Raw genomic sequence first — 27,344 nt, 5'->3', positions numbered from 1 at the left:
TCAGGACACAGGAATCTGCATTTGAGGTTTTCCAAGGTCTAAATTCCTTTGTCCTGAAAAATTAGGTCAAACTGATTTACACTCCTTGCATTCTCATTCCCTCACAACTATACCGTCCGCAGTTATTTTCATTTTTCAGCACAACCGAAAGACGTAGTTTTGGATACAGAAAGAAAATTCGTTTTTGTGGTATATATTACTATTTCTTTTGGTCATGGTCACGCGTACAATAGGTATGTCAACTATTGTATCAATTTGATGTTGCTAGAACAATAAATCGATGTCAAGGTCTGAGACCGAAAAATTATAATAGAGACACCGAATACATAATTTCAATGAAATCCGACAGGTAGCGATATTCCAACAATGTTTCCTTGTAATTATAACACAACAGCGAAAAATTTTCTTCAATGTCTGACAGAAAATCATCCTTTTTTTTTTTGTCTTTTGTCGTGTAATTCTTGACTAGCTGGTAAATCGGGACGCCCACTGGTTATGGATTTTGTCCAAGGTTGAGAAGGCCCCTAGGATCGTATACTTGGTACATCGACTCTGCGTCAGCACAGGTATATATATATATATATATTTTCACAATCCACATTGCCGTATGTACCTGTGGAATAAACGGTGCCTAGGCCTAGGCCTGGGCATAATAAAGAGGCCCGAAGCCAAGCGGCCCCGCAGGACTCGGGGATGCCACCCGCTCGCCTTGGACCACTAATTCCTCGTTGCAGTAGTCAGGCGTATTCCGAGTCCGGAGATCGGAGCGGCAGGCCCGATGCGGCGATCCGGACCTCGGCGCACGTTGTTATAAAGAATAACCTTCTCATTAACGAGCGATTTCACGGCTAATTTACTATAATTACTAATTACTCGGCTGCGAGCTGCGATCTTTACCACGTGCCCGTGCCGCGTACCGCCAGCCTATACGTGTAGATACGTATTATATTATCCCTATTCCTTATTCTCGTTCCTCATCCCTCTGCTTCGTTATCCTATGCATGCGCATCGTATAAACGCCCGTATCGTTTAACGCCTGTTATACGCACGCGTATATATATATATATATATACATATATATACATATATACGGAAATTTGTGCGTGCATACGAACCGGAGTGTTTGTATATGTGACAGGGGTACACATGTACGTACGTATAGAATATTGAGAGAACAAACGTATGGCAGTGGAATGCAATTTGTATTCAAAGAGGTTTCCCTTCACAACTTTGCTTCATATGTACGTCGCCGCGTGCGAGCGTCGCGGCGACCCGTTAATAGCTGGTGGAACGTAGCTACGCACGCGTGTACATATATACATGCATATATATATATATATATTTAATATTATCATTTTCGACTATCTTATTTTTTCCACTTTTCTTTTGGATTCAATGTTTTCTTTTTTTTTTTGTTTCCTTCGTTTAGTTGTGTTCGTTCTTTATTTCCTCAAATTTTTCTTCCATTCATTTACTCATACATTTCCTTTTTTTCTCGTTCTCTTTTATGTATCATTTATTTACGATCCATACTAATGACGCGTTATAAACGACTACGACCCTGCGCACGTGTATGTATGCATATCTATATTGCTGTGCCCCATATACTACCCATGGGCGCGTATATATACTTATGAAACGGGGGTTTGGGTTTCGGTGGAAATCGCCCACCCACGCCTAGTTAGCACCTCACTGGCTTGAGGGGACTCGAGGGAAAAATATGGACAAGTTTAAGACAAAAATAAGACGGGAATACTGACGGAGATTTAAAACTCATAACGAATACTTGTGGATTAGTGGGTAAATCGAAAATTCGATGATTCTTTATTCAACGAGCCGTTACTATTATTAACTACAAATTCAATATTTCAATTACGAAATTCCGGCCACGGAATTTCAGTTATTCAAATTCGATAAAGGAACGAACTAATTCGTGTCCAATTTAATTCAAAACTGTTCGATTTATTTTATAACACAGAAGATATTGCTACCCGACTGGCAGGTGCTTCGAACGCTTTGAATAGGATTGGGATAAGAAAATCTTACAGGTGAATTCACTCGCAGGTTCTATTATACACATTATTCATATAACATGATATACATAATTGCAATGATTTGAATCAGTATATGTATTTTAAATATTTTTGGTTACTTTCAAGTGAAGCGATTTTATATTTTCTTAATGCTAAATTTCAGTCAAACGACCTGGCAAACCAGACTTTTTTGGATTCAAACTAAACGATGAGGTTCAACCAAGTGAGGTAAATTTTGTGTTGATATTTAAAAGAAAATTTCATTGTCTACTTATTATTTGACCAATAATGGTAAGTTTTGAAATATGCAGAAGGCAACGTATTACTAGGTAAATCAACAGTCAGCGCCATCTACAACAGAGAGAATGAACTTCAGTTCTGGTAACTCATCTTGTGCAGGTCACGTGGAAATAAGCTTCTCCTGCTTTACGAGGTGGCTGTTGGCAATGTGAGTATCTTTTTTACCGGCGCACTGGGAACCTGCCTTATAGACGGTTCAGTTATCTTCAATGACTTAAGCGGGTACCTTTATGATGGCGGGTAGGTTCAATCGACGAAATCAATTCTTGTCAAACAACCAGTTTCACGGTACGTAAGTTGTGATTAACTTACCAAGTAGAAATTTCAGTGGAATAGTACAATAAGTAGTCACATACGTTTATTTATTTCCCACAAAATGATTCGGTATGAAAAATTGGCGGGCAGAAAAATAAAAAATGGAATTAAACAGATGCGATTTCGCCCAGATCAACTTAAAACTAATTAAGACTGCTTTGGACTGTGATACATTGTTATCGAAAATCAGTTACGATTATTCGGAAAAGTCAATTTGATTAAACTCGATTGAAAGAAGTAAAATAATTTTCTAACAAGTTGACAGTTCGATTAAAAAAAAAAAATTTAGTCAACAACAATTGCTGTACTCAATCGAACAATTAGCACATATCAATCATGCAGCGCATAAATATCAGTAGCAATTAAATATGGAGTAAAACTATTTCATGAGATTAAAAAGCGGGAAAAAATGTGAACCGTAAGATTGTGAAATACAGCTAATCTGGATTTCTACACTTGAGAAAAAAACGAACAAAAAATGGTTGTATTGAAGTTAAAATTTATTTAAATAGTCCTTAGCAGATAATTTATCTATTGAAAATGAAGTTTGACTGTTGGAATAGAAATAATTTCATTTAAAATAAGTTTTTCCTGCTTCAAGTTCGTAACCATTTGAACTGATTAAATCTCTGCTGAGGACAATTGGAATAAATATTCTCTCTCAGATTCAACTATTCTTTTCCAGTATAGGTCTTAAGGAGACAGCGACGCGCGTTCTAAATAATGCACAAGTTACTTACGAGCTGGCCAAGCTAAAATAGCGGTGACCTAATCCGATCTCGTGCAGCAATCTACACGCGGTTGCAGCAGCCGCGGGAGAAATTGGCGAAACTCACTTCACTGCACTGCACTGGAGTTGCGAAAAGATTTGATCAATCTCCTGGCACTCGTCACGCTATCACATTATCACAGACACAGAGAACTTCAGAGGAGATCTTCACGCGCGGTTTTTGGCTTCCGGCTTCCAGTTTTTGCGAATATATTTATGAGCACGCAACTACTGCAGAAGCGAGTCGAAGTTTGCACCGGCAAACCCGAACTGCAACTGACTTACATTTCGACTGGACGTTTAACTCCGGCTGAGCAAACGTGCGATTCTCGGCCGCGAACTGTGGTTTGCAAAATTTTTTTGCGACAGGAGTAAAGACTAGCGGTGTCCAGCCTTCGCGAATAACGAAGCTAATTGTTAACGGTCCAAAGGATTACCGGCGCTCCCGGAAGTACGACGTACTCTGGGATGAGGTTTCCTCCTCTCTGAGACCAAAGGCTTCATTTCTTTCCGAGAAATTTTTGCAAACTCCCGGCGAAGTTCCAAATCAAACTGTATACTTTTGCCTCGTCGATATCGGTATCAGCTTCGATATCGCAAATCTACGGTTGAGTCAACCGTATTAATATCAATACTGTCATTGCCAAAAAATTACGGGTGTACTCACACGTAGATCTTTTCCCCCACCTCTCAGGTCCATATTGACGATAACGTACATTCGTTTGATACTCCGGTAAGTGCTCAGATTTTTTATCAGAGCTACTGTTTAGATCTGCTGTTTGGAAACATTGCAAGTAGATTAGATTTCGAAGATAATTGAATTGTGAAATTGTCGAATCTCGATCGCAACGGCGAAGATTTTCTTCTTGGAATTTTGGATAAGGATTCGCTCGTTGTTCAACGTGATTTGTATGATCGTCGATCCTGTCTTTGTTGATAAACTGCAGCTTATTTCCGAACTGCAGCGTAAACGTCTAAATCCTTGATTATCGAAATCGCAATGTTATCGAAATATTCAAATCATCATGATTGACGTACGAAAAAGATGCTGAACGTCGCACAAAAAAAAAAAAAAAAATTCTGCGGTGTCATGGAAGTGCCCACTTACCTTTATAAATTACATTTTCTGACGATAAGTTCAGAAATGTCAAAGCTTGTTGATTCGGCTTAATGAGATGCACATTTTCGGTGACAGTATGTCGATAAGCAATTGATACCAACGTAATCGCTTTGTATGTTAGCATCGATTGATTCTAGATTGTAAGCCACAGAGCTTCAGTCATCATAAATCGTTGGAGTGGTTCGCAATCAGGTTTTGCTGATTTCCGATATCATGATTGCACGCACCTAAATAGAAAAGTCGATGACGTTTGCAGGGCATTAAGAGATATCTTATTCTGAAAAAAAGTGTCATCACGACGATCGTTAGATAAAAAATTTCTGCTAGGTGTGGGGTTCGAACCCACGCTCCCAGACGGGAACCAGAACTTAAGTCTGGCGCCTTAGACCGCTCGGCCAACCTAGCTTCTTGGCTTAAGAGAAATCGATGCAGTACATATACTCACGCGCCTCTTTCATCTCATTCCGCGTTCACTGGCAAGACTGGTGAGTGCATATTTAGCTCCAAGTTCGATGTCGTTGATTAGAACGGTTTATTATACAATTGCAAACGTCAGAGATAAGTGAAGCCGGCTATTGACGCAATTGCAAATTCGGAAACAACGCGTTTATTTTTATTGATTGCACCGCGTGCGTTTACAAGCGATATCAACTGCCCGATATCTTTAACGATAATCAGTGCTGGCATTTTAATCATATCGTCAAAGATGCCGATTTCCGATTATTCGTTATCAAATTTATAAACTTTCATAATTTCTTGTTTATATTATTCAATGTACGTTTGTTTTGTTCTGTATACTTACAACCATGTTCAAAATCAACTTTTAGAGCTAATTACTAATTACGTAGTAGAATACGAATTATTACCTGTCTTCAAATTGCACGAAGATTGAATTCGACCATATTAACAACAATTCGTTTTTCTACTCAGTTTTTTTTTCTTTTTCTCTCAGTCAAATTTGATTCTAAATTTCTCTGACTGCGGCCAGTATAAAAGTTTTCCATTATTTTCCACGTCAAACAATCAAGTTGACAATGTGAATACCTACTTCCTTTTCATCGTTTTTATACAACCACGTGCTAATACGTATAGAATGCCCTTCGATACGTACTTTTGAAAATCGTTACCCAGTGACCGTTGACGCCTCATCTATTTTTGTGTTGGATAGGGCATAGCGAATGCAGCCCGGAGGACGGCTCGGCTTGCATCACGAGATCGTTGAATAAAGATTACCAGTAATCACCAGATGGTAACTATCCCCAAAGCTCCACGTCACAAAGCTCTCAGAGGCGACGCCCCACCATCTCACAAACAGAATTCGAACCAGCCTTGCTTGACGGCTCGACTCAGATCTTATCGGCCCTCGTCAGGGGTGCAGCTCATATCTCGGATGCTCACATGCAGCCGATGCATCGAGGCCACTCGTTTCATCCCCTGCCTAATAATTTCCCCTCATTTCCCTGCGGGCGAATTATTCTGGACGAGGAATTATGGTTCGTTTATATTTCTTACTCTAGGCTAAGAGTAGCTTGACCGCCGTAGATTTTGATTATTTTTAGCATTCTTTTCAGCTCTAATTTTTTTCCGAATTGGTTACAGCTCGGCGCTTGCTCTGCTTCATCGATAACGTATTACTCCTACCGACATGTGATGAGTTTTGGTAATAAGTAGGGTGGAGATGCACGTGTGCGTCGAGGTAAGCCGACGTTTTGCGGTGGATTAACTGATCGGGATCAACGGGGGCGCGGAGCCGGGCTCAAGAGATGAAACACGACAGCCCTCCTGCAGTTTGGCTTTTGAGTTTGCAGAAGAAAATGTAATGCGTTCCCAGAAAGCAATTCGCTTCAGGGTTTACTGCAGCCTGCGGTTCGTTGGTGATTACATTGCTGTAGGTTATATGCACTGCGTTTAGTTACAAACTTTTTCGCAATCTATTGTAAATAGAATTTTCTAAACGAAGGTTAACAGTTTTTGCGTTTTTACAGGAACACATTCCAGAATACCGATCAGATTTCGATGGGGCATCTAGTGCACTCTTTTGACAAACCAATCGTAAGACTTCCGCTTCCTGCACAGACAAAATCCTCATTCAACCGTGGCAATCGCCTTAGTCCGGACACCCAGACCCAACGAATATGAAGCCGATGAGAAATAGAAATGGAAACTAAATCACAATTAAATACAGCTAATTAATTTCACCATCAGTTGCACATTTGAGTTCGAATGCGATTGATTCCACTACGGAATTACTGCTAGCAAGCACAAGGGTTATAGAATTTATTGAGAATATACAATTCAATTGTTTCCAGACAAGCCGTGGCTACAGCTTATTAACATCTCATATTTACATGCTAGTGTAACACGCAAAAGCACCGCGGGACTAAGTGCCCGTTCAAATCAGGTTTATTTTTTGCCGCGTGCTGGTCGGCCAATGTAGGGCGGGAAAATTCAGGGGGTTGTCGAGGTCTTCTGTATTGTCCCCGTCCTCCATCGGCACCGACCATGAGTAGACACGTGCCGGCCAATCTAAATCTAATAACGCAAACAAACTTGTAACAATGCGACTGGGACTCACGCGGCACACGCTTGGAGTAACGTGACACCATGTGAACTAATCGTTCGAAAGTGGATTGGTCGCAATGGAATTCTGCAGAGCTCTTTCGATGAACGAGCATCGGCTTCGGTTTCAGAACGTTGTAATGAAAAATCTCACGTTGAAAGGTGACGGAGAAACGCAAGTGAGAACTAATTTGGGGTATGTTGTCAAAATTTTTAAAGCTTTTTTTTTCAAATTTCGGTGTGCCAATGAGTTAAAAAGATGTCTTGCAAATCATTCATTATGAAACGGAACAATGTTGGGTGTAATTTTGCGAGAGGAATCAATGTCGCGTATTCCGAATGAGCTGCAAGCAACGTATCAGGACTGAGAGTCATTCTCTTGATTATCATGCAATGGAAACTGCGCAACTTGTGTGATATAAGGTGCATATTGACTCTTAAGGAGTGAACTTTTCCACTCATTGCGCCTGAGGTGAAAAGAGTCACTCTAAGCGTCACTCGATAACAGTGAATGTTGAGTCTATTGGAATGAAATATTCTCTTGCACTGTAGTGGCGCAGTTTTCACTCTAGCTTAGTGATTTTACTTCACAGAAGTGAATTATCACTCTAGGATTTTAGAAGAGCAAGAAGCTAGCAAATTCTTCAGTATTTTGTGAACTATTGGACGTTGGTCTGGATGTCGTAGCATTTCTGAGGGTCCAATTAGTCCAATAAGAATCGTACGAATTAATTCTGGGTGAAATTGGGGAAGAAAAGGCGCGAATTCTGAACTATGAAGTTTAAGTTTGTTCGATATGTCTTAATTCTAGTACAAGTGTTCGGGTGTCAGTGTGTTGCAATTTGGAAAGTTATCAAAGAGTATGAGAGTGAAAGTCATAAGTGATGCAAGGACATAATTGACAGTGATTAAAGAATCTAATTATTATGCAGAAGAAAAAAAAAGAGCAGTATACAAAATGCCATGCAAAATATGGAAAACATTGTATAAGATTATATTTATCGGAGTTTATAAGTATTGTTAAATTTAACGCAGGCGTACAGGCGTAAGGCACCTCTGCAGGATACGATTCATCATGTATGATATTGTAATGTCATTATTCTATGTAACCTTGAGTAGAATGAATAAATAAGTGAATTTCCGCATACTTGATTCGTATTTTATCAGCTGTTGGTCTCACGCTGTTCTTGGTGTCTGTGTGGCGTTGTCGGCGGTCCAACTACCCTAATGAGGGTCATACAGATGAATTCCGAGACATAAGATTATTGACCGCCCCAAAGAATAATGTGAGCCGTTTTGAATTTTTGTCAAAATTTTGACAAATTTGTAGATTGCTGCGAATAAATCTTTCATGAACTACGTCGAAGTAAGTTAGCGAAAGAAATCGGCTGAGCGCTGTATCGATACGCTGCGAGCAGCGCCTCAAAAGTTACAGGCGAAAAACTGCTTATTTTCGTCCTCATTTCACTGCTGTTGGTCCTAGGCTCTTTTTTATGTGTTTTTTGAGTTCCTGGGGGTCGATTTACTCCGGAAAGGGTCATACAAATCGATTCAGAGACGAGAAATTTTCGACTCAAAAAATGAGGAAAAAACTAAGGCTAACCCCTTTGGATTTTTGGCCAAAATTTCGACGACTTTGAAAACTGCTGCGATTAATTCTTTCAGGCACTATTCCGATGTAATTTTGCGAGCGGAATCGATTAAGCGCAGTCCCAATACGCTGCGAGCAACGGATCAAAAGTTACAGGCGAAAAACTGCTTATTTTCGTCCTCATTTCTCTGCTGTTGGTCCTACGCTCTTTTTCATGTGTTTTTTGAGTTCCTGGGGGTCGATTTACTCCGGAAAGGGTCATACAAATCGATTCAGAGACGAGAAATTTTCGACTCAAAAAATGAGGAAAAAACTAAGGCTAACCCCTTTGGATTTTTGGCCAAAATTTCGACGACTTTGAAAACTGCTGCGATTCATTCTTTCAGGCACCATTCCGACGTAATTTTGCGAGCGGAATCGATCAAGCGCAGTCCCAATACGCTGCGAGCAACGGATCAAAAGTTACAGGCGAAAAACTACTTATTTTCGTCCTCATTTCTCTGCTGTTGGTCCTACGCTCTTTTTCATGTGTTTTTTGAGTTCCTGGGGGTCGATTTACTCCGGAAAGGGTCATACAAATCGATTCAGAGACGAGAAATTTTCGACTCAAAAAATGAGGAAAAAACTAAGGCTAACCCCTTTGGATTTTTGGCCAAAATTTCGACGACTTTGAAAACTGCTGCGATTAATTCTTTCAGGCACTATTCCGATGTAATTTTGCGAGCGGAATCGATTAAGCGCAGTCCCAATACGCTGCGAGCAACGGATCAAAAGTTACAGGCGAAAAACTGCTTATTTTCGTCCTCATTTCTCTGCTGTTGGTCCTACGCTCTTTTTCATGTGTTTTTTGAGTTCCTGGGGGTCGATTTACTCCGGAAAGGGTCATACAAATCGATTCAGAGACGAGAAATTTTCGACTCAAAAAATGAGGAAAAAACTAAGGCTAACCCCTTTGGATTTTTGGCCAAAATTTCGACGACTTTGAAAACTGCTGCGATTCATTCTTTCAGGCACCATTCCGACGTAATTTTGCGAGCGGAATCGATCAAGCGCAGTCCCAATACGCTGCGAGCAACGGATCAAAAGTTACAGGCGAAAAACTACTTATTTTCATCCTCATTTCTCTGCTGTTGGTCCTACGCTCTTTGACATGTGTTTTTTGAGTTCCTGGGGGTCGATTTACTCCGGAAAGGGTCATACAAATCGATTCAGAGACGAGAAATTTTCGACTCAAAAAATGAGGAAAAAACTAAGGCTAACCCCTTTGGATTTTTGGCCAAAATTTCGACGACTTTGAAAACTGCTGCGATTCATTCTTTCAGGCACCATTCCGACGTAATTTTGCGAGCGGAATCGATCAAGCGCAGTCCCAATACGCTGCGAGCAACGGATCAAAAGTTACAGGCGAAAAACTACTTATTTTCATCCTCATTTCTCTGCTGTTGGTCCTACGCTCTTTGACATGTGTTTTTTGAGTTCCTGGGGGTCGATTTACTCCGGAAAGGGTCATACAAATCGATTCAGAGACGAGAAATTTTCGACTCAAAAAATGAGGAAAAAACTAAGGCTAACCCCTTTGGATTTTTGGCCAAAATTTCGACGACTTTGAAAACTGCTGCGATTAATTCTTTCAGGCACTATTCCGATGTAATTTTGCGAGCGGAATCGATTAAGCGCAGTCCCAATACGCTGCGAGCAACGGATCAAAAGTTACAGGCGAAAAACTGCTTATTTTCGTCCTCATTTCTCTGCTGTTGGTCCTACGCTCTTTTTCATGTGTTTTTTGAGTTCCTGGGGGTCGATTTACTCCGGAAAGGGTCATACAAATCGATTCAGAGACGAGAAATTTTCGACTCAAAAAATGAGGAAAAAACTAAGGCTAACCCCTTTGGATTTTTGGCCAAAATTTCGACGACTTTGAAAACTGCTGCGATTCATTCTTTCAGGCACCATTCCGACGTAATTTTGCGAGCGGAATCGATCAAGCGCAGTCCCAATACGCTGCGAGCAACGGATCAAAAGTTACAGGCGAAAAACTACTTATTTTCGTCCTCATTTCTCTGCTGTTGGTCCTACGCTCTTTTTCATGTGTTTTTTGAGTTCCTGGGGGTCGATTTACTCCGGAAAGGGTCATACAAATCGATTCAGAGACGAGAAATTTTCGACTCAAAAAATGAGGAAAAAACTAAGGCTAACCCCTTTGGATTTTTGGCCAAAATTTCGACGACTTTGAAAACTGCTGCGATTAATTCTTTCAGGCACTATTCCGATGTAATTTTGCGAGCGGAATCGATTAAGCGCAGTCCCAATACGCTGCGAGCAACGGATCAAAAGTTACAGGCGAAAAACTGCTTATTTTCGTCCTCATTTCTCTGCTGTTGGTCCTACGCTCTTTTTCATGTGTTTTTTGAGTTCCTGGGGGTCGATTTACTCCGGAAAGGGTCATACAAATCGATTCAGAGACGAGAAATTTTCGACTCAAAAAATGAGGAAAAAACTAAGGCTAACCCCTTTGGATTTTTGGCCAAAATTTCGACGACTTTGAAAACTGCTGCGATTCATTCTTTCAGGCACCATTCCGACGTAATTTTGCGAGCGGAATCGATCAAGCGCAGTCCCAATACGCTGCGAGCAACGGATCAAAAGTTACAGGCGAAAAACTACTTATTTTCATCCTCATTTCTCTGCTGTTGGTCCTACGCTCTTTGACATGTGTTTTTTGAGTTCCTGGGGGTCGATTTACTCCGGAAAGGGTCATACAAATCGATTCAGAGACGAGAAATTTTCGACTCAAAAAATGAGGAAAAAACTAAGGCTAACCCCTTTGGATTTTTGGCCAAAATTTCGACGACTTTGAAAACTGCTGCGATTAATTCTTTCAGGCACTATTCCGACGTAATTTTGCGAGCGGAATCGATTAAGCGCAGTCCCAATACGCTGCGAGCAACGGATCAAAAGTTACAGGCGAAAAACTGCTTATTTTCGTCCTCATTTCTCTGCTGTTGGTCCTACGCTCTTTTTCATGTGTTTTTTGAGTTCCTGGGGGTCGATTTACTCCGGAAAGGGTCATACAAATCGATTCAGAGACGAGAAATTTTCGACTCAAAAAATGAGGAAAAAACTAAGGCTAACCCCTTTGGATTTTTGGCCAAAATTTCGACGACTTTGAAAACTGCTGCGATTCATTCTTTCAGGCACCATTCCGACGTAATTTTGCGAGCGGAATCGATCAAGCGCAGTCCCAATACGCTGCGAGCAACGGATCAAAAGTTACAGGCGAAAAACTACTTATTTTCGTCCTCATTTCTCTGCTGTTGGTCCTACGCTCTTTTTCATGTGTTTTTTGAGTTCCTGGGGGTCGATTTACTCCGGAAAGGGTCATACAAATCGATTCAGAGACGAGAAATTTTCGACTCAAAAAATAAGGAAAAAACCAAGGCTAACCCCTTTGGATTTTTGGCCAAAATTTCGACGACTTTGAAAACTGCTGCGATTAATTCTTTCAGGCACTATTCCGACGTAATTTTGCGAGCGGAATCGATTAAGCGCAGTCCCAATACGCTGCGAGCAACGGATCAAAAGTTACAGGCGAAAGACTGCTTATTTTCGTCCTCATTTCTCAGCTGTTGGTCCTACGCTCTTTTTCATGTGTTTTTTGAGTTCCTGGGGGTCGATTTACTCCGAAAAGGGTCATACAAATCGATTCAGAGACGAGAAATCTTCGACTCAAAAAATGAGGAAAAAACTAAGGCTAACCCCTTTGGATTTTTGGCCAAAATTTCGACGACTTTGAAAACTGCTGCGATTCATTCTTTCAGGCACCATTCCGACGTAATTTTGCGAGCGGAATCGATCAAGCGCAGTCCCAATACGCTGCGAGCAACGGATCAAAAGTTACAGGCGAAAAACTACTTATTTTCATCCTCATTTCTCTGCTGTTGGTCCTACGCTCTTTGACATGTGTTTTTTGAGTTCCTGGGGGTCGATTTACTCCGGAAAGGGTCATACAAATCGATTCAGAGACGAGAAATTTTCGACTCAAAAAATGAGGAAAAAACTAAGGCTAACCCCTTTGGATTTTTGGCCAAAATTTCGACGACTTTGAAAACTGCTGCGATTAATTCTTTCAGGCACTATTCCGACGTAATTTTGCGAGCGGAATCGATTAAGCGCAGTCCCAATACGCTGCGAGCAACGGATCAAAAGTTACAGGCGAAAAACTGCTTATTTTCGTCCTCATTTCTCTGCTGTTGGTCCTACGCTCTTTTTCATGTGTTTTTTGAGTTCCTGGGGGTCGATTTACTCCGGAAAGGGTCATACAAATCGATTCAGAGACGAGAAATTTTCGACTCAAAAAATGAGGAAAAAACTAAGGCTAACCCCTTTGGATTTTTGGCCAAAATTTCGACGACTTTGAAAACTGCTGCGATTCATTCTTTCAGGCACCATTCCGACGTAATTTTGCGAGCGGAATCGATCAAGCGCAGTCCCAATACGCTGCGAGCAACGGATCAAAAGTTACAGGCGAAAAACTACTTATTTTCGTCCTCATTTCTCTGCTGTTGGTCCTACGCTCTTTTTCATGTGTTTTTTGAGTTCCTGGGGGTCGATTTACTCCGGAAAGGGTCATACAAATCGATTCAGAGACGAGAAATTTTCGACTCAAAAAATAAGGAAAAAACCAAGGCTAACCCCTTTGGATTTTTGGCCAAAATTTCGACGACTTTGAAAACTGCTGCGATTAATTCTTTCAGGCACTATTCCGACGTAATTTTGCGAGCGGAATCGATTAAGCGCAGTCCCAATACGCTGCGAGCAACGGATCAAAAGTTACAGGCGAAAGACTGCTTATTTTCGTCCTCATTTCTCAGCTGTTGGTCCTACGCTCTTTTTCATGTGTTTTTTGAGTTCCTGGGGGTCGATTTACTCCGAAAAGGGTCATACAAATCGATTCAGAGACGAGAAATCTTCGACTCAAAAAATGAGGAAAAAACTAAGGCTAACCCCTTTGGATTTTTGGCCAAAATTTCGACGACTTTAAAAACTGCTGCGATTCATTCTTTCAGGCACTATTCCGACGTAATTTTGCGAGCGGAATCGATTAAGCGCAGTCCCAATACGCTGCGAGCAACGGATCAAAAGTTACAGGCGAAAAACTACTTATTTTCGTCCTCATTTCTCTGCTGTTGGTCCTACGCTCTTTTTCATGTGTTTTTTGAGTTCCTGGGGGTCGATTTACTCCGGAAAGGTTCATACAAATCGATTCATAGACGAGAAATTTTCGGCTCAAATAATGAGGAAAAAACTAAGGCTAACCCCTTTGGATTTTTGGCCAAAATTTCGACGACTTTGAAAACTGCTGCGATTAATTCTTTCAGGCACTATTCCGACGTAATTTTGCGAGCGGAATCGATTAAGCGCAGTCCCAATACGCTGCGAGCAACGGATCAAAAGTTACAGGCGAAAAACTACTTATTTTCGTCCTCATTTCTCTGCTGTTGGTCCTACGCTCTTTTTCATGTGTTTTTTGAGTTCCTGGGGGTCGATTTACTCCGGAAAGGGTCATACAAATCGATTCAGAGACGAGAAATTTTCGACTCAAAAAATAAGGAAAAAACCAAGGCGAACCCCTTTGGATTTTTGGCCAAAATTTCGACGACTTTGAAAACTGCTGCGATTAATTCTTTCAGGCACTATTCCGACGTAATTTTGCGAGCGGAATCGATTAAGCGCAGTCCCAATACGCTGCGAGCAACGGATCAAAAGTTACAGGCGAAAGACTGCTTATTTTCGTCCTCATTTCTCAGCTGTTGGTCCTACGCTCTTTTTCATGTGTTTTTTGAGTTCCTGGGGGTCGATTTACTCCGGAAAGGATCATACAAATCGATTCAGAGACGAGAAATTTTCGACTCAAAAAATGAGGAAAAAACTAAGGCTAACCCCTTTGGATTTTTGGCCGAAATTTCGACGACTTTGAAAACTGCTGCGATTCATTCTTTCAGGCATCATTCCGACGTAATTTTGCGAGCGGAATCGATCAAGCGCAGTCCCAATACGCTGCGAGCAACGGATCAAAAGTTACAGGCGAAAAACTACTTATTTTCGTCCTCATTCCTCTGCTGTTGGTCCTACGCTCTTTTTCATGTGTTTTTTGAGTTCCTGGGGGTCGATTTACTCCGGAAAGGGTCATACAAATCGATTCAGAGACGAAAAATTTTCGACTCAAAAAATAAGGAAAAAACTAAGGCTAACCCCTTTGGATTTTTGGCCAAAATTTCGACGACTTTGAAAACTGCTGCGATTAATTCTTTCAGGCACTATTCCGACGTAATTTTGCGAGCGGAATCGATTAAGCGCAGTCCCAATACGCTGCGAGCAACGGATCAAAAGTTACAGGCGAAAAACTGCTTATTTTCGTCCTCATTTCTCTGCTGTTGGTCCTACGCTCTTTTTCATGTGTTTTTTGAGTTCCTGGGGGTCGATTTACTCCGGAAAGGGTCATACAAATCGATTCAGAGACGAGAAATTTTCGACTCAAAAAATGAGGAAAAAACCAAGGCTAACCCCTTTGGATTTTTGGCCAAAATTTCGACGACTTTGAAAACTGCTGCGATTAATTCTTTCAGGCACTATTCCGACGTAATTTTGCGAGCGGAATCGATTAAGCGCAGTCCCAATACGCTGCGAGCAACGGATCAAAAGTTACAGGCGAAAGACTGCTTATTTTCGTCCTCATTTCTCAGCTGTTGGTCCTACGCTCTTTTTCATGTGTTTTTTGAGTTCCTGGGGGTCGATTTACTCCGAAAAGGGTCATACAAATCGATTCAGAGACGAGAAATCTTCGACTCAAAAAATGAGGAAAAAACTAAGGCTAACCCCTTTGGATTTTTGGCCAAAATTTCGACGACTTTGAAAACTGCTGCGATTCATTCTTTCAGGCACTATTCCGACGTAATTTTGCGAGCGGAATCGATTAAGCGCAGTCCCAATACGCTGCGAGCAACGGATCAAAAGTTACAGGCGAAAAACTGCTTATTTTCGTCCTCATTTCTCTGCTGTTGGTCCTACGCTCTTTTTCATGTGTTTTTTGAGTTCCTGGGGGTCGATTTACTCCGGAAAGGGTCATACAAATCGATTCAGAGACGAGAAATTTTCGACTCAAAAAATGAGGAAAAAACTAAGGCTAACCCCTTTGGATTTTTGGCCAAAATTTCGACGACTTTGAAAACTGCTGCGATTCATTCTTTCAGGCACCATTCCGACGTAATTTTGCGAGCGGAATCGATCAAGCGCAGTCCCAATACGCTGCGAGCAACGGATCAAAAGTTACAGGCGAAAGACTGCTTATTTTCGTCCTCATTTCTCTGCTGTTGGTCCTACGCTCTTTTTCATGTGTTTTTTGAGTTCCTGGGGGTCGATTTACTCCGGAAAGGGTCATACAAATCGATTCAGAGACGAGAAATTTTCGACTCAAAAAATAAGGAAAAAACCAAGGCTAACCCCTTTGGATTTTTGGCCAAAATTTCGACGACTTTGAAAACTGCTGCGATTAATTCTTTCAGGCACTATTCCGACGTAATTTTGCGAGCGGAATCGATTAAGCGCAGTCCCAATACGCTGCGAGCAACGGATCAAAAGTTACAGGCGAAAGACTGCTTATTTTCGTCCTCATTTCTCAGCTGTTGGTCCTACGCTCTTTTTCATGTGTTTTTTGAGTTCCTGGGGGTCGATTTACTCCGAAAAGGGTCATACAAATCGATTCAGAGACGAGAAATCTTCGACTCAAAAAATGAGGAAAAAACTAAGGCTAACCCCTTTGGATTTTTGGCCAAAATTTCGACGACTTTGAAAACTGCTGCGATTCATTCTTTCAGGCACTATTCCGACGTAATTTTGCGAGCGGAATCGATTAAGCGCAGTCCCAATACGCTGCGAGCAACGGATCAAAAGTTACAGGCGAAAAACTACTTATTTTCGTCCTCATTTCTCTGCTGTTGGTCCTACGCTCTTTTTCATGTGTTTTTTGAGTTCCTGGGGGTCGATTTACTCCGGAAAGGTTCATACAAATCGATTCATAGACGAGAAATTTTCGGCTCAAATAATGAGGAAAAAACTAAGGCTAACCCCTTTGGATTTTTGGCCAAAATTTCGACGACTTTGAAAACTGCTGCGATTAATTCTTTCAGGCACTATTCCGACGTAATTTTGCGAGCGGAATCGATTAAGCGCAGTCCCAATACGCTGCGAGCAACGGATCAAAAGTTACAGGCGAAAAACTACTTATTTTCGTCCTCATTTCTCTGCTGTTGGTCCTACGCTCTTTTTCATGTGTTTTTTGAGTTCCTGGGGGTCGATTTACTCCGGAAAGGGTCATACAAATCGATTCAGAGACGAGAAATTTTCGACTCAAAAAATAAGGAAAAAACCAAGGCGAACCCCTTTGGATTTTTGGCCAAAATTTCGACGACTTTGAAAACTGCTGCGATTAATTCTTTCAGGCACTATTCCGACGTAATTTTGCGAGCGGAATCGATTAAGCGCAGTCCCAATACGCTGCGAGCAACGGATCAAAAGTTACAGGCGAAAGACTGCTTATTTTCGTCCTCATTTCTCAGCTGTTGGTCCTACGCTCTTTTTCATGTGTTTTTTGAGTTCCTGGGGGTCGATTTACTCCGGAAAGGATCATACAAATCGATTCAGAGACGAGAAATTTTCGACTCAAAAAATGAGGAAAAAACTAAGGCTAACCCCTTTGGATTTTTGGCCGAAATTTCGACGACTTTGAAAACTGCTGCGATTCATTCTTTCAGGCATCATTCCGACGTAATTTTGCGAGCGGAATCGATCAAGCGCAGTCCCAATACGCTGCGAGCAACGGATCAAAAGTTACAGGCGAAAAACTACTTATTTTCGTCCTCATTTCTCTGCTGTTGGTCCTACGCTCTTTTTCATGTGTTTTTTGAGTTCCTGGGGGTCGATTTACTCCGGAAAGGGTCATACAAATCGATTCAGAGACGAAAAATTTTCGACTCAAAAAATAAGGAAAAAACTAAGGCTAACCCCTTTGGATTTTTGGCCAAAATTTCGACGACTTTGAAAACTGCTGCGATTAATTCTTTCAGGCACGATTCCGACGTAATTTTGCGAGCGGAATCGATTAAGCGCAGTCCCAATACGCTGCGAGCAACGGATCAAAAGTTACAGGCGAAAGACTGCTTATTTTCGTCCTCATTTCTCAGCTGTTGGTCCTACGCTCTTTTTCATGTGTTTTTTGAGTTCCTGGGGGTCGATTTACTCCGGAAAGGATCATACAAATCGATTCAGAGACGAGAAATTTTCGACTCAAAAAATGAGGAAAAAACTAAGGCTAACCCCTTTGGATTTTTGGCCGAAATTTCGACGACTTTGAAAACTGCTGCGATTCATTCTTTCAGGCATCATTCCGACGTAATTTTGCGAGCGGAATCGATCAAGCGCAGTCCCAATACGCTGCGAGCAACGGATCAAAAGTTACAGGCGAAAAACTACTTATTTTCGTCCTCATTTCTCTGCTGTTGGTCCTACGCTCTTTTTCATGTGTTTTTTGAGTTCCTGGGGGTCGATTTACTCCGGAAAGGGTCATACAAATCGATTCAGAGACGAAAAATTTTCGACTCAAAAAATAAGGAAAAAACTAAGGCTAACCCCTTTGGATTTTTGGCCAAAATTTCGACGACTTTGAAAACTGCTGCGATTAATTCTTTCAGGCACGATTCCGACGTAATTTTGCGAGCGGAATCGATTAAGCGCAGTCCCAATACGCTGCGAGCAACGGATCAAAAGTTACAGGCGAAAAACTGCTTATTTTCGTCCTCATTTCTCTGCTGTTGGTCCTACGCTCTTTTTCATGTGTTTTTTGAGTTCCTGGGGGTCGATTTACTCCGGAAAGGGTCATACAAATCGATTCAGAGACGAGAAATTTTCGACTCAAAAAATGAGGAAAAAACCAAGGCTAACCCCTTTGGATTTTTGGCCAAAATTTCGACGACTTTGAAAACTGCTGCGATTAATTCTTTCAGGCACTATTCCGACGTAATTTTGCGAGCGGAATCGATTAAGCGCAGTCCCAATACGCTGCGAGCAACGGATCAAAAGTTACAGGCGAAAGACTGCTTGTTTTCGTCCTCATTTCTCAGCTGTTGGTCCTACGCTCTTTTTCATGTGTTTTTTGAGTTCCTGGGGGTCGATTTACTCCGAAAAGGGTCATACAAATCGATTCAGAGACGAGAAATCTTCGACTCAAAAAATGAGGAAAAAACTAAGGCTAACCCCTTTGGATTTTTGGCCAAAATTTCGACGACTTTGAAAACTGCTGCGATTCATTCTTTCAGGCACTATTCCGACGTAATTTTGCGAGCGGAATCGATGAAGCGCAGTCCCAATACGCTGCGAGCAACGGATCAAAAGTTACAGGCGAAAAACTACTTATTTTCGTCCTCATTTCTCTGCTGTTGGTCCTACGCTCTTTTTCATGTGTTTTTTGAGTTCCTGGGGGTCGATTTACTGCGGAAAGGTTCATACAAATCGATTCATAGACGAGAAATTTTCGGCTCAAATAATGAGGAAAAAACTAAGGCTAACCCCTTTGGATTTTTGGCCAAAATTTCGACGACTTTGAAAACTGCTGCGATTAATTCTTTCAGGCACTATTCCGACGTAATTTTGCGAGCGGAATCGATTAAGCGCAGTCCCAATACGCTGCGAGCAACGGATCAAAAGTTACAGGCGAAAAACTACTTATTTTCGTCCTCATTTCTCTGCTGTTGGTCCTACGCTCTTTTTCATGTGTTTTTTGAGTTCCTGGGGGTCGATTTACTCCGGAAAGGGTCATACAAATCGATTCAGAGACGAGAAATTTTCGACTCAAAAAATGAGGAAAAAACTAAGGCTAACCCCTCTGGATTTTTGGCCAAAATTTCGACGACTTTGAAAACTGCTGCGATTAATTCTTTCAGGCACTATTCCGACGTAATTTTGCGAGCGGAATCGATTAAGCGCAGTCCCAATACGCTGCGAGCAACGGATCAAAAGTTACAGGCGAAAGACTGCTTATTTTCGTCCTCATTTCTCAGCTGTTGGTCCTACGCTCTTTTTCATGTGTTTTTTGAGTTCCTGGGGGTCGATTTACTCCGGAAAGGTTCATACAAATCGATTCAGAGACGAGAAATTTTCGGCTCAAAAAATGAGGAAAAAACTAAGGCTAACCCCTTTGGATTTTTGGCCGAAATTTCGACGACTTTGAAAACTGCTGCGATTCATTCTTTCAGGCATCATTCCGACGTAATTTTGCGAGCGGAATTGATCAAGCGCAGTCCCAATACGCTGCGAGCAACGGATCAAAAGTTACAGGCGAAAAACTACTTATTTTTGTCCTCATTTCTCTGCTGTTGGTCCTACGCTCTTTTTCATGTGTTTTTTGAGTTCCTGGGGGTCGATTTACTCCGGAAAGGGTCATACAAATCGATTCAGAGACGAAAAATTTTCGACTCAAAAAATAAGGAAAAAACTAAGGCTAACCCCTTTGGATTTTTGGCCAAAATTTCGACGACTTTGAAAACTGCTGCGATTAATTCTTTCAGGCACTATTCCGACGTAATTTTGCGAGCGGAATCGATTAAGCGCAGTCCCAATACGCTGCGAGCAACGGATCAAAAGTTACAGGCGAAAAACTGCTTATTTTCGTCCTCATTTCTCTGCTGTTGGTCCTACGCTCTTTTTCATGTGTTTTTTGAGTTCCTGGGGGTCGATTTACTCCGGAAAGGGTCATACAAATCGATTCAGAGACGAGAAATTTTCGACTCAAAAAATGAGGAAAAAACCAAGGCTAACCCCTTTGGATTTTTGGCCAAAATTTCGACGACTTTGAAAACTGCTGCGATTAATTCTTTCAGGCACTATTCCGACGTAATTTTGCGAGCGGAATCGATTAAGCGCAGTCCCAATACGCTGCGAGCAACGGATCAAAAGTTACAGGCGAAAGACTGCTTATTTTCGTCCTCATTTCTCAGCTGTTGGTCCTACGCTCTTTTTCATGTGTTTTTTGAGTTCCTGGGGGTCGATTTACTCCGAAAAGGGTCATACAAATCGATTCAGAGACGAGAAATCTTCGACTCAAAAAATGAGGAAAAAACTAAGGCTAACCCCTTTGGATTTTTGGCCAAAATTTCGACGACTTTGAAAACTGCTGCGATTCATTCTTTCAGGCACTATTCCGACGTAATTTTGCGAGCGGAATCGATTAAGCGCAGTCCCAATACGCTGCGAGCAACGGATCAAAAGTTACAGGCGAAAAACTACTTATTTTCGTCCTCATTTCTCTGCTGTTGGTCCTACGCTCTTTTTCATGTGTTTTTTGAGTTCCTGGGGGTCGATTTACTGCGGAAAGGTTCATACAAATCGATTCATAGACGAGAAATTTTCGGCTCAAATAATGAGGAAAAAACTAAGGCTAACCCCTTTGGATTTTTGGCCAAAATTTCGACGACTTTGAAAACTGCTGCGATTAATTCTTTCAGGCACTATTCCGACGTAATTTTGCGAGCGGAATCGATTAAGCGCAGTCCCAATACGCTGCGAGCAACGGATCAAAAGTTACAGGCGAAAAACTACTTATTTTCGTCCTCATTTCTCTGCTGTTGGTCCTACGCTCTTTTTCATGTGTTTTTTGAGTTCCTGGGGGTCGATTTACTCCGGAAAGGGTCATACAAATCGATTCAGAGACGAGAAATTTTCGACTCAAAAAATGAGGAAAAAACTAAGGCTAACCCCTCTGGATTTTTGGCCAAAATTTCGACGACTTTGAAAACTGCTGCGATTAATTCTTTCAGGCACTATTCCGACGTAATTTTGCAAGCGGAATCGATTAAGCGCAGTCCCAATACGCTGCGAGCAACGGATCAAAAGTTACAGGCGAAAGACTGCTTATTTTCGTCCTCATTTCTCAGCTGTTGGTCCTACGCTCTTTTTCATGTGTTTTTTGAGTTCCTGGGGGTCGATTTACTCCGGAAAGGTTCATACAAATCGATTCAGAGACGAGAAATTTTCGGCTCAAAAAATGAGGAAAAAACTAAGGCTAACCCCTTTGGATTTTTGGCCAAAATTTTGACGACTTTGAAAACTGCTGCGAATAATTCTTTCAGGCACTATTCCGACGTAATTTTGCGAGCGGAATCGATTAAGCGCAGTCCCAATACGCTGCGAGCAACGGATCAAAAGTTACAGGCGAAAAACTGCTTATTTTCGTCCTCATTTCTCTGCTGTTGGTCCTACGCTCTTTTTCATGTGTTTTTTGAGTTCCTGGGGGTCGATTTACTCCGGAAAGGGTCATACAAATCGATTCAGAGACGAGAAATTTTCGACTCAAAAAATGAGGAAAAAACTAAGGCTAACCCCTTTGGATTTTTGGCCAAAATTTCGACGACTTTGGAAACTGCTGCGATTAATTCTTTCAGGCACTATTCCGACGTAATTTTGCGAGCGGAATCGATTAAGCGCAGTCCCAATACGCTGCGAGCAACGGATCAAGAGTTACAGGCGAAAAACTGCTTATTTTCGTCCTCATTTCTCTGCTGTTGGTCCTACGCTCTTTTTCATGTGTTTTTTGAGTTCCTGGGGGTCGATTTACTCCGGAAAGGTTCATACAAATCGATTCAGAGACGAGAAATTTTCGGCTCAAAAAATGGGGAAAAAACTAAGGCTAACCCCTTTGGATTTTTGGCCAAAATTTCGACGACTTTGAAAACTGCTGCGAATAATTCTTTCAGGCACCATTCCGACGTAATTTTGCGAGCGGAATCGATTAAGCGCAGTCCCAATACGCTGCGAGCAACGTATCAAAAGTTACAGGCGAAAAACTACTTATTTTCGTCCTCATTTCTCTGCTGTTGGTCCTACGCTCTTTTTCATGTGTTTTTTGAGTTCCTGGGGGTCGATTTACTCCGGAAAGGATCATACAAATCGATTCAGAGACGAGAAATTTTTGACTCAAAAAATGAGGAAAAAACTAAGGCTAACCCCTTTGGATTTTTGGCCGAAATTTCGACGACTTTGAAAACTGCTGCGATTCATTCTTTCAGGCACCATTCCGACGTAATTTTGCGAGCGGAATCGATCAAGCGCAGTCCCAATACGCTGCGAGCAACGGATCAAAAGTTACAGGCGAAAAACTACTTATTTTCGTCCTCATTTCTCTGCTGTTGGTCCTACGCTCTTTTTCATGTGTTTTTTGAGTTCCTGGGGGTCGATTTACTCCGGAAAGGGTCATACAAATCGATTCAGAGACGAGAAATTTTCCACTCAAAAAATGAGGAAAAAACTAAGGCTAACCCCTTTGGATTTTTGGCCAAAATTTCGACGACTTTGAAAACTGCTGCGATTAATTCTTTCAGGCACTATTCCGACGTAATTTTGCGAGCGGAATCGATTAAGCGCAGTCCCAATACGCTGCGAGCAACGGATCAAAAGTTACAGGCGAAAAACTGCTTATTTTCGTCCTCATTTCTCTGCTGTTGGTCCTACGCTCTTTTTCATGTGTTTTTTGAGTTCCTGGGGGTCGATTTACTCCGGAAAGGGTCATACAAATCGATTCAGAGACGAGAAATTTTCGGCTCAAAAAATGAGGAAAAAACTAAGGCTAACCCCTTTGGATTTTTGGCCAAAATTTCGACGACTTTGAAAACTGCTGCGATTAATTCTTTCAGACACTATTCCGACGTAATTTTGCGAGCGGAATCGATTGAGCGCAGTCCCAATACGCTGCGAGCAACGTATCCAAAGTTACAGGCGAAAAACTACTTATTTTCGTCCTCATTTCTCTGCTGTTGGTCCTACGCTCTTTTTCATGTGTTTTTTGAGTTCCTGGGGGTCGATTTACTCCGGAAAGGGTCATACAAATCGATTTAGAGACGAGAAATTTTCGACTCAAAAAATGAGGAAAAAACTAAGGCTAACCCCTTTGGATTTTTGGCCAAAATTTCGACGACTTTGAAAACTGCTGCGATTAATTCTTTTAGGCACTATTCCGACGTAATTTTGCGAGCGGAATCGATTAAGCGCAGTCCCAATACGCTGCGAGCAACGGATCAAAAGTTACAGGCGAAAAACTGCTTATTTTCGTCCTCATTTCTCTGCTGTTGGTCCTACGCTCTTTTTCATGTGTTTTTTGAGTTCCTGGGGGTCGATTTACTCCGGAAAGGGTCATACAAATCGATTCAGAGACGAGAAATTTTCGACTCAAAAAATGAGGAAAAAACCAAGGCTAACCCCTTTGGATTTTTGGCCAAAATTTCGACGACTTTGAAAACTGCTGCGATTAATTCTTTCAGGCACTATTCCGACGTAATTTTGCGAGCGGAATCGATTAAGCGCAGTCCCAATACGCTGCGAGCAACGGATCAAAAGTTACAGGCGGAAGACTGCTTATTTTCGTCCTCATTTCTCAGCTGTTGGTCCTACGCTCTTTTTCATGTGTTTTTTGAGTTCCTGGGGGTCGATTTACTCCGAAAAGGGTCATACAAATCGATTCAGAGACGAGAAATCTTCGACTCAAAAAATGAGGAAAAAACTAAGGCTAACCCCTTTGGATTTTTGGCCAAAATTTCGACGACTTTGAAAACTGCTGCGATTAATTCTTTCAGGCACTATTCCGACGTAATTTTGCGAGCGGAATCGATTAAGCGCAGTCCCAATACGCTGCGAGCAACGGATCAAAAGTTACAGGCGAAAAACTGCTTATTTTCGTCCTCATTTCTCTGCTGTTGGTCCTACGCTCTTTTTCATGTGTTTTTTGAGTTCCTGGGGGTCGATTTACTCCGGAAAGGGTCATACAAATCGATTCAGAGACGAGAAATTTTCGACTCAAAAAATGAGGAAAAAACTAAGGCTAACCCCTTTGGATTTTTGGCCAAAATTTCGACGACTTTGGAAACTGCTGCGATTAATTCTTTCAGGCACTATTCCGACGTAATTTTGCGAGCGGAATCGATTAAGCGCAGTCCCAATACGCTGCGAGCAACGGATCAAGAGTTACAGGCGAAAAACTGCTTATTTTCGTCCTCATTTCTCTGCTGTTGGTCCTACGCTCTTTTTCATGTGTTTTTTGAGTTCCTGGGGGTCGATTTACTCCGGAAAGGTTCATACAAATCGATTCAGAGACGAGAAATTTTCGGCTCAAAAAATGGGGAAAAAACTAAGGCTAACCCCTTTGGATTTTTGGCCAAAATTTCGACGACTTTGAAAACTGCTGCGAATAATTCTTTCAGGCACCATTCCGACGTAATTTTGCGAGCGGAATCGATTAAGCGCAGTCCCAATACGCTGCGAGCAACGTATCAAAAGTTACAGGCGAAAAACTACTTATTTTCGTCCTCATTTCTCTGCTGTTGGTCCTACGCTCTTTTTCATGTGTTTTTTGAGTTCCTGGGGGTCGATTTACTCCGGAAAGGGTCATACAAATCGATTCAGAGACGAGAAATTTTCCACTCAAAAAATGAGGAAAAAACTAAGGCTAACCCCTTTGGATTTTTGGCCAAAATTTCGACGACTTTGAAAACTGCTGCGATTAATTCTTTCAGGCACTATTCCGACGTAATTTTGCGAGCGGAATCGATTAAGCGCAGTCCCAATACGCTGCGAGCAACGGATCAAAAGTTACAGGCGAAAAACTGCTTATTTTCGTCCTCATTTCTCTGCTGTTGGTCCTACGCTCTTTTTCATGTGTTTTTTGAGTTCCTGGGGGTCGATTTACTCCGGAAAGGGTCATACAAATCGATTCAGAGACGAGAAATTTTCGGCTCAAAAAATGAGGAAAAAACTAAGGCTAACCCCTTTGGATTTTTGGCCAAAATTTCGACGACTTTGAAAACTGCTGCGATTAATTCTTTCAGACACTATTCCGACGTAATTTTGCGAGCGGAATCGATTGAGCGCAGTCCCAATACGCTGCGAGCAACGTATCCAAAGTTACAGGCGAAAAACTACTTATTTTCGTCCTCATTTCTCTGCTGTTGGTCCTACGCTCTTTTTCATGTGTTTTTTGAGTTCCTGGGGGTCGATTTACTCCGGAAAGGGTCATACAAATCGATTTAGAGACGAGAAATTTTCGACTCAAAAAATGAGGAAAAAACTAAGGCTAACCCCTTTGGATTTTTGGCCAAAATTTCGACGACTTTGAAAACTGCTGCGATTAATTCTTTTAGGCACTATTCCGACGTAATTTTGCGAGCGGAATCGATTAAGCGCAGTCCCAATACGCTGCGAGCAACGGATCAAAAGTTACAGGCGAAAAACTGCTTATTTTCGTCCTCATTTCTCTGCTGTTGGTCCTACGCTCTTTTTCATGTGTTTTTTGAGTTCCTGGGGGTCGATTTACTCCGGAAAGGGTCATACAAATCGATTCAGAGACGAGAAATTTTCGACTCAAAAAATGAGGAAAAAACCAAGGCTAACCCCTTTGGATTTTTGGCCAAAATTTCGACGACTTTGAAAACTGCTGCGATTAATTCTTTCAGGCACTATTCCGACGTAATTTTGCGAGCGGAATCGATTAAGCGCAGTCCCAATACGCTGCGAGCAACGGATCAAAAGTTACAGGCGGAAGACTGCTTATTTTCGTCCTCATTTCTCAGCTGTTGGTCCTACGCTCTTTTTCATGTGTTTTTTGAGTTCCTGGGGGTCGATTTACTCCGAAAAGGGTCATACAAATCGATTCAGAGACGAGAAATCTTCGACTCAAAAAATGAGGAAAAAACTAAGGCTAACCCCTTTGGATTTTTGGCCAAAATTTCGACGACTTTGAAAACTGCTGCGATTAATTCTTTCAGGCACTATTCCGACGTAATTTTGCGAGCGGAATCGATTAAGCGCAGTCCCAATACGCTGCGAGCAACGGATCAAAAGTTACAGGCGAAAAACTACTTATTTTCGTCCTCATTTCTCTGCTGTTGGTCCTACGCTCTTTTTCATGTGTTTTTTGAGTTCCTGGGGGTCGATTTACTCCGGAAAGGTTCATACAAATCGATTCAGAGACGAGAAATTTTCGGCTCAAAAAATGGGGAAAAAACTAAGGCTAACCCCTTTGGATTTTTGGCCAAAATTTCGACGACTTTGAAAACTGCTGCGAATGATTCTTTCAGGCACCATTCCGACGTAATTTTGCGAGCGGAATCGATTAAGCGCAGTCCCAATACGCTGCGAGCAACGTATCAAAAGTTACAGGCGAAAAACTACTTATTTTCGTCCTCATTTCTCTGCTGTTGGTCCTACGCTCTTTTTCATGTGTTTTTTGAGTTCCTGGGGGTCGATTTACTCCGGAAAGGATCATACAAATCGATTCAGAGACGAGAAATTTTTGACTCAAAAAATGAGGAAAAAACTAAGGCTAACCCCTTTGGATTTTTGGCCGAAATTTCGACGACTTTGAAAACTGCTGCAATTCATTCTTTCAGGCACCATTCCGACGTAATTTTGCGAGCGGAATCGATCAAGCGCAGTCCCAATACGCTGCGAGCAACGGATCAAAAGTTACAGGCGAAAAACTACTTATTTTCGTCCTCATTTCTCTGCTGTTGGTCCTACGCTCTTTTTCATGTGTTTTTTGAGTTCCTGGGGGTCGATTTACTC

General features: G+C 41.7%; 1 non-coding gene across 1 annotated transcript; it reads right to left on the bottom strand.

Moving 5' to 3' along the window:
* Positions 1–4,858: 4,858 nt before the first annotated feature.
* Positions 4,859–4,942, bottom strand: Trnal-uaa. The gene has a single exon. It is a non-coding gene; the product is annotated as a tRNA-Leu (tRNA).
* Positions 4,943–27,344: the final 22,402 nt, after the last annotated feature.

The sequence above is a fragment of the Diprion similis genome, chromosome 12 (assembly GCF_021155765.1).
Source record: "Diprion similis isolate iyDipSimi1 chromosome 12, iyDipSimi1.1, whole genome shotgun sequence".
Lineage (NCBI taxonomy): Eukaryota > Metazoa > Arthropoda > Insecta > Hymenoptera > Diprionidae > Diprion > Diprion similis.
Note: the sequence above shows the minus strand (reverse complement) of the source record. Positions and strands in the feature narration are given on the sequence as shown.